Raw genomic sequence first — 7,137 nt, 5'->3', positions numbered from 1 at the left:
GAATTCCAATGCACAAATACAAAAGAATTTTATGTCTCCTGTGAAGTCAGTCGCGTCTGTCATATAACTAGCCCAAAGTACAGAGCGTACTGTCTCTTCTGTTTTTATACTGGTGTTCGTTACCAGGTAAGACGTGACAAAGATTGAAGGGCACACACCGACTTCAGGGTAACAGATATTAATGATAAAGCCCGATGTGCGCGTGCACTGTCGGGAACAACAGACTAGAGCGCGCAAACAACAAGTTATGAAGATGGCTGGGGTTTTCCTTCTCAACGCTCGTCTGATGTGTAGAGGGATATGCCGGGTCTAGGAAAATGAAAAATGGTTTGGTTTGGTTCGTGGGGTTTAAAGTGTCAAAGTGATTCAGGCTATAAGAGACGCCATAGTGGATGATTATGAAACATTTCGACCATCTGGGGTTCTTTAACGAGCACTGACATCGCACAGCACACGGCCGCCTTGCTTTGTGCCTCCACCGAAAAGCGGCTGCCGAGACCGGGATTTGATCCCGCATCCATCGGCACAGTAGCCCTAACCACTGCACCACCCCGGCGGGATAAATAAAATGAGGCACTTCATAATTTGCTTTCCTCAACCACGCCATTTTTACGTTTCTGTCTGAGGTTGGGTGACCCCTTTCGCGCAATATTTCTAAACGGTAGCTGCAGAGGTTTACGATCCGCTTTGGCACAAATGTAATTCTGCTAACTTGTTAACAAATTGCAAATCTGCACAGAACACTCAGGAGCCCAACGCATTTTTTTTCTCCTGTTTCGTGCGTAAAGAGTTGGTGAATCCACTCGAGAGAAAGGCACAACTTTCAGCGAACATCCACCACAAGCGAAGAACCCGAGCTGTCATGCTGCCTCCAGACTGGTGCGGGGAAGTGGTGCGGCTGGAAATAGTACATCAGCTGCAGTCTTCGCGCCAGACTCGAAATTTCGGTAGCATCACCAAAGCAATTGCACCTAATATAACTCTATACACAACGAATCCACTGCAAGAGCTAATTAACTGAAACAAGCTATGCTAGGCGAGCGAAACGAGCTCAAGTGTTATCTAGAAATGATGTGCCCAATTCTTGGATCGCGGTTCCAACGAAATGTTTCATCCTCCCCTTCCAAAGCACCTTTCAAAGGTTTCATTATTGCCAATCCATTCCGATCCATAAGTTGCCCCTTTGCCCCTATAATATGTCGCAAACACTACGCAGACATAGCTTGTTCAAAATATGCTGACCATTTTTCAACTCTGGAATTGCAAACACAACTGCACCGCTACAGTGGATGGGGATTTCCAGAAGCACATGAATACTCTACTATGCCCGCGGACAGGCTTCTGTGGTTATGTAGCCAAAATTACAGAGCCAAAACGCATCAGCTCACTGGGCATCAGAACATAATCTGTTGATAAATTATGCGAATCGTCCTCTGGAATATTATATTATTATAAAAATTCCTGTGTTGTTATAACATCAAGATTGTACTACATTATCGGCCAGTGCAGCGTTAGTGTTGCGCATTTTAAAATTAATACACGACATCGTGGAAACACGATGGCCGCGCTATCTGCCGGAAACGTAAACAAGCGTATGTAGGCTGCTGCAGCCGCGCCTAACCGTCGGTTTCTTTGCGCTTGCGTAATGCGCTTGTTTCGCCAAGTTACGTAGCGCGTGATGTTCATTACCTGCGAATATATGTTCGCTTATATCTTAGGTAGTTTAGAGGAAGATATTTCTGGGTCGGTGGATACTCGGAAGACATTATTTCAAACAAAGGCAAAACTGAAACCGAAACCGTAACTGCGGCCACATATGCCTGAACAACATGGTGTAGTAACCAACGTTACTAGAACAGTAACACCGTGATGAAAGCTTCGCCCTCTGTAGCCTTGGCTCCATAGTCAGAAAAACTTGTCCGTGATTACAGCGCCTTCTTGCAATCGCGTTTCTCGACGTTCCAATGGTGCGATGGGGTGCAGGAACTAAAACTCCGGCTGTCTTAAGAATGTGCTTAAGACAACGATGTAAAGGCCGGGTGCGTCGCCGACGATGCCCTCGGCTTTCAAGAGTGGTAGTGTGTTCTTGAATCTCTTTGCCACAGAAATGTAAAAGTGCTGTTCCTGAGTCTGTTTTTCGGTTTACCTTCCCGACTCTCAGCCTGTATTTTGTTTCATTGAAGCGCTCATCTTTGAAAATAAAGATCAGGAAAGAAAACGCATTTTCATTCTACCGTATTGTTGATTTCGCACAGAAAAATGTAAAAACAAATGTGTGCTTTCATTCTCGGGAAATTGGGACTATGAACCTCTCTACCGCCGTGTTGTAAAAGGGGCGACGTAATGGGCTTCCTCCGCGCGAGGATTACTTCTACGCGTGCTCGGCTTTGATTAAAGGTTGTGTTGGGATGTTTACGTCACAGACACGGCAAGTCATTTGGGCGTCTCGTTTACAATCTCATTGGCCTTTTTCGTAAAGCCTTGGCATCATGGTGACGTTCAAGTTGTAGTCACCTCAAACGGAATTGTGACGTCATCGCCGGTAGAATGTTATTGATTTTGACATCATTATATTATCCTAGCCGAGGTCTCCGAACCCAATGCAAGCAAGGTTATCATAAATACGGTGAACCATAGAGCAGGGATTGGCAAAGAAGATTTGGCAAGACCAGATTGGCAAAATGTAACAGAATTGAGCAGAACTCTGAGTCAGAGACTTCCTGTGTAGCACTTTGTGCGGCTATTCTATCGGTAGCTGCAAACGTACCCCAAGCAGCAAGGTATAAGACGTCAAGGGGCTGCTGAAGGGACAGGTGGTGCTAGGTAACCGGAGTTCAAACCTAGTTGGCAGCGCACAGTGGCAGTCCCTGTTGCGTCGGCTAGGGCGCAGTGGTGCCTGGTTACATTTGTCACAACGGGGCGATAAATTGAGGATGGGGGAGACACTCTGAAAGGTCCATGGCGTGAGAATTCCTAAGCGCAAGGAGCCGAAGTCGATTAATGTGACCACGGAATCAATAAATAACCTCGGGGTCTTCAAAAGGGCGAGAAAAACAGCTCTGGACTAGCAAGATGTTAGCCTGCCCCTCATTTCACGAGCGTTCGACCTAGTGTTTTTGTTGTTTCGTTGCGGTTGTCTTATTTTCGTAATAGAAAGTGTGCCGTAGCAAAGAGGGAGGAAATAGTTCTTAGGAACGGAATTCGGCGGGAAGGTGATAGAATGTGTGCGTTGCGCCTGGATAGTTGTCTTGTTTATTTGGATATTGCATAGATGAAAACTAGAATGTAATTTAAGAGAATTTAATTACTCGGCTGAAGTAATTGTAATGTAATTTCATTACTTCACTACTTCATTAAATTTCTGGGCTTTTCAGCATAGCATTTAAATACGTACTTTATCTCTTTTACAAAAGTATTCTTGTGGCGTATCATTGTAAGTGCGGGCATTTTCAAAAGTGCCGGTAGCCGGAGCTCCGCACGGTGCATCTTTTTTTTTCCTATTCTTCTTCCTTAGCATAACAATATCGACCTCGGAATGCATGGGCCAATCTATCAACCACTGCTTTAGGCTACGGCGGGTCAAGACAACCTCTCTCCACGTTTCATTCCTGCTTGTAACATTGATCAGTGTTATGGAGGTCAACTACACCTTTCGTATCGAGAAAGGCAGAATATGGATAACTGTAACGAGACAGCTTTAAGGGCCCCGTTATGATTAACATTAGGCGTCGCGCGCGAAGAATCAGGCGCATGGCGCTGACAGGTGGTAGTTGGTGACTGGCACTGATCGGACTGGTCGTACGGTTGTCTGACGTAGCAGCCAACTCGGGCACTTCCTGATATCATAATCCAGCCTTCGGGTGTCAGGTAATCTGTCATATAATATGCTGTTTACGACTATATATTCTAATGAGCATGTGCGGAATAACATAGGCACAAGTGAAATGAGTACAGAATAAGCACGTAGAATAGTTCACGTACGCGAAACAGGATCCGCAAAGAAAGCCGCAGACGTAGTAGATAAAGAGACCTAAACAAAGAAACAAAAAACATGGGCAAAACTTGCTGTCGCACACGCACCCTTGTGGGCGCCAGTGCATACCACATATAACATAAAATGAATTTTCAAAGGTGTGAAGAGCGCTACCGTAACGGGACGCTAGACTGCTCCCGTAGCAGAAGAAAAGGTTGACGGGCGGCAGTGCGTCTTGTGCGCAACCCGCGACGCGTGCATTTGAAGTCCGTACCCTCGGAGCGCTGACTGCGCGGAACCCCAGCCGGCGCAGTTTTCTTTATTAGCGTGTCGTGTATGTTATCGTTATATGGATATTTCTTAGTACTACCGCTTAAAGTCGACCATTCTTCGCAGCACGCCGAGGATATGCAGTTCAGTTCAGTTCAGTTCAGGCGTTCAGTCGTGTCCGACTCTTCGTGACCCTATGGACCATGTGACGCCACGCTTTCCGGTCTCTCACTATCTTCTTAACATCACATAACTTCATCTGCAATGCCTCGAGAATGCCATCTAACCATCGCGTTCGCTGCCTACCCCTTCTCCGGCGACCCTCAACCTTTCCCACCATCAAATCTTTCTCCAGCGACTCCTCTCTTCTCATCAGATGACCAAAGTAGCTGAGCTTTAACTTTAGAATTTGACCCTCCAATGAGCAGTCAGGGTTTATGGTCGACAATATCGACTGATTTGATCTTCTGGCAGTCCAAGGAACTCTTAAGAGTCTTCGCCAGCACCACAATTCAAACGCGTCAATTCTTCGGCGGTCAGCCTTTTTCACAGTCCAACTCTCGCATCCATACATCACAACTGGAAAGACCATAGCACGGGTTATACGGATCTTGGTTGGCAGACTAATGTCTCTGCTCTTTACTAGGCGGTCAAGGCTAACCATTGCTCTCTTTCCCAGAAGCAGGCGTCTCCTAATTTCATGGCTGCAGTCTCCTTCCGAGGTAATCTTGGCGCCCAAGAACAGAAAATCTGTCACAGCTTCCACTTCTTGTCCATTGATGCTCCAGGACTTCATAGGGCAAGACGCCATGATCTTCGTCTTTTTAATGTTCAGTTTAAGCCCAAACTTCTCACTCTCTTCTTGTACGCGCATCAGAAGTCTCTTGAGTTCCACTTCACTTTCTGCCATTAAAGTGGTATCATCCGCATATCTAAGGTTGTTGATACGTTTTCCAGCAATCTTCACTCCAGCTGAAGACTCGTCCAGACCGGTATTCCTCATGATGCACTCTGCATATATGTTAAATAGGCAGGGCGACAGTATGCAGCCTTGCCTCACCCCTTTCTCATTCGGAAACCAATCAGTAAGACCATGCCCAGTTCTGACTGTGGCCTCTTGCCCTTCATAAAGGTTCCTGAGGAGACAGACGAGGTGAATTGGAACTCCCATCTCTTGGAGACCTTGCCACAATCTGCTGTGATCTACGCAGTCAAACGCTTTCGCATAATCAATAAAGCAGAAGTAAATGGGTTTCTGGAACTCTCTTGCTTTTTCCATGATCCAGCGAAGGTTGGCAATTTGGTCTCTAGTTCCTCTGCCCTTGCGAAACCCAGCTTGCACGTCCGGAAGCTCCCGATCCACATACTGCTGCAGCCTACCTTGCAGGATTTTTAACATCACCTTGCTAGCATGCGAAATAAGCGCGATCGTGCGGTAGTTGGAACAATCTTTGGCACTGCCTTTCTTTGGAATGGGGATGTAAACTGACCTCCTCCAATCCTGTGGCCACTGCAGGGTTGTCCAAATCTTTTGACATAATGTATGCAGTGTGTTAACAGCGTCGTGGTTGAGGTTTTGAAGCAACTCAGCTGGAATACCATCAATTCCGCTAGCTTTGTTCTTAGCAAGGCTGGCTAAGGCCCATTCAACTTCACTCTTCAGGATGCCCGGCTCGAGATCAGTAATCACAACCGTCCTATGTTGGGTTTGCACATCCGGGTCCTTCTTGTACAGTTCTTCTGTGTATTCCTGCCACCTCTTCTTTATCTCTGAGGCTTCAGTGAGGTCCTTGCCTCGTTTGTCCTTTATCACGCCCAGCTTAGCACAGAAGCTTCCTTTGATATCTTTGATTGTCTTATACAGAGCTCTTGTGTTCCTTAATTGGCTGTTGTCCTCAACTGCTTGACACTGTATGTTCAGGAAGGCATTCTTATCTCTCCTTGCTATTTTCTGAAAATCCGCATTGAGAACCTTGTATCTTTCTCTTTCCCCCATACCTTTTGCCATCCTCCCCTCCTCAGCTATTTGCAAAGCCTCTTCAGATAACCAGTTTGCTTTTTTGTATTTCTTTTGCTTTGGAACTACCTTAGTAGCAACTTCTTGTATTATATGCACTTGAGGATATGCACTGGGTATTTTTTCCACACAATCTAGACACATCGTGCAGCTCTGTAATGCTAGCAACACCCGCTTTTTCGCAATGTTTGGGCATCATGCTATGCCTCTCTCATTAGTAATGTGTGTTCATGCGCGCTCGACGAGTTGTCACCCGCCGAGTACCGGCGAACGGAGAGGCTGGGACACCAGGGCTAGCATGCAGACAGCATGTAGAGAAAACGCAGCGGAAGTAGGAGACCTTCTTTGTGGCCTTTATGCTCAAAAATTGCTAACCGACAGGAACATAAGAAAATGCGCGTGCAACAGTTTAAACCCCATGTATTCTATCACTATGTCTGGGATTGCTGAACCCACCACCTGCGATTTTAAAAGGTGTTGCAATTTTAGCAAGTTTCCTGCTAAATTTAAAGACCTTTGTGGCTTTTTAGCTGAATACGTATTTATCGGCTATCGGATTATGAATGTTTAGTTCGTTATCTCATTGTTTTGGCGGATCTCAGTTAGGTTTAAGGGGATGTTTAGTGAACCTGAACAAAGTGTCCAGTTGTGATATTCGTCTTTTTTCGCAAAGAGGCATGCGGCTTATGTGCGAGGAAATGTGTGCTTGCAAACTCAAACAGCAGCCACCATTTGGGCATCTGTGATGCCATGAAGGAGGAAATAAAATAGCTTCTGGTTTGATTTTCGTTAACCCCGGAGGGAAGGGAAAGCATCATGTACATGGTACGCTGTTTGCCAAGCTTGGATTAAACACACTGTGCGTTTCTCCAAACGT

The sequence above is a fragment of the Amblyomma maculatum genome, chromosome 7 (genome assembly GCF_055883805.1).
Source record: "Amblyomma maculatum isolate TAMU_Amacu chromosome 7, ASM5588380v1, whole genome shotgun sequence".
Classification (NCBI taxonomy): Eukaryota; Metazoa; Arthropoda; class Arachnida; order Ixodida; family Ixodidae; genus Amblyomma; species Amblyomma maculatum.
The sequence above is the reverse complement of the archived record's forward strand: the minus strand, read 5'-3'. Positions refer to the sequence as shown.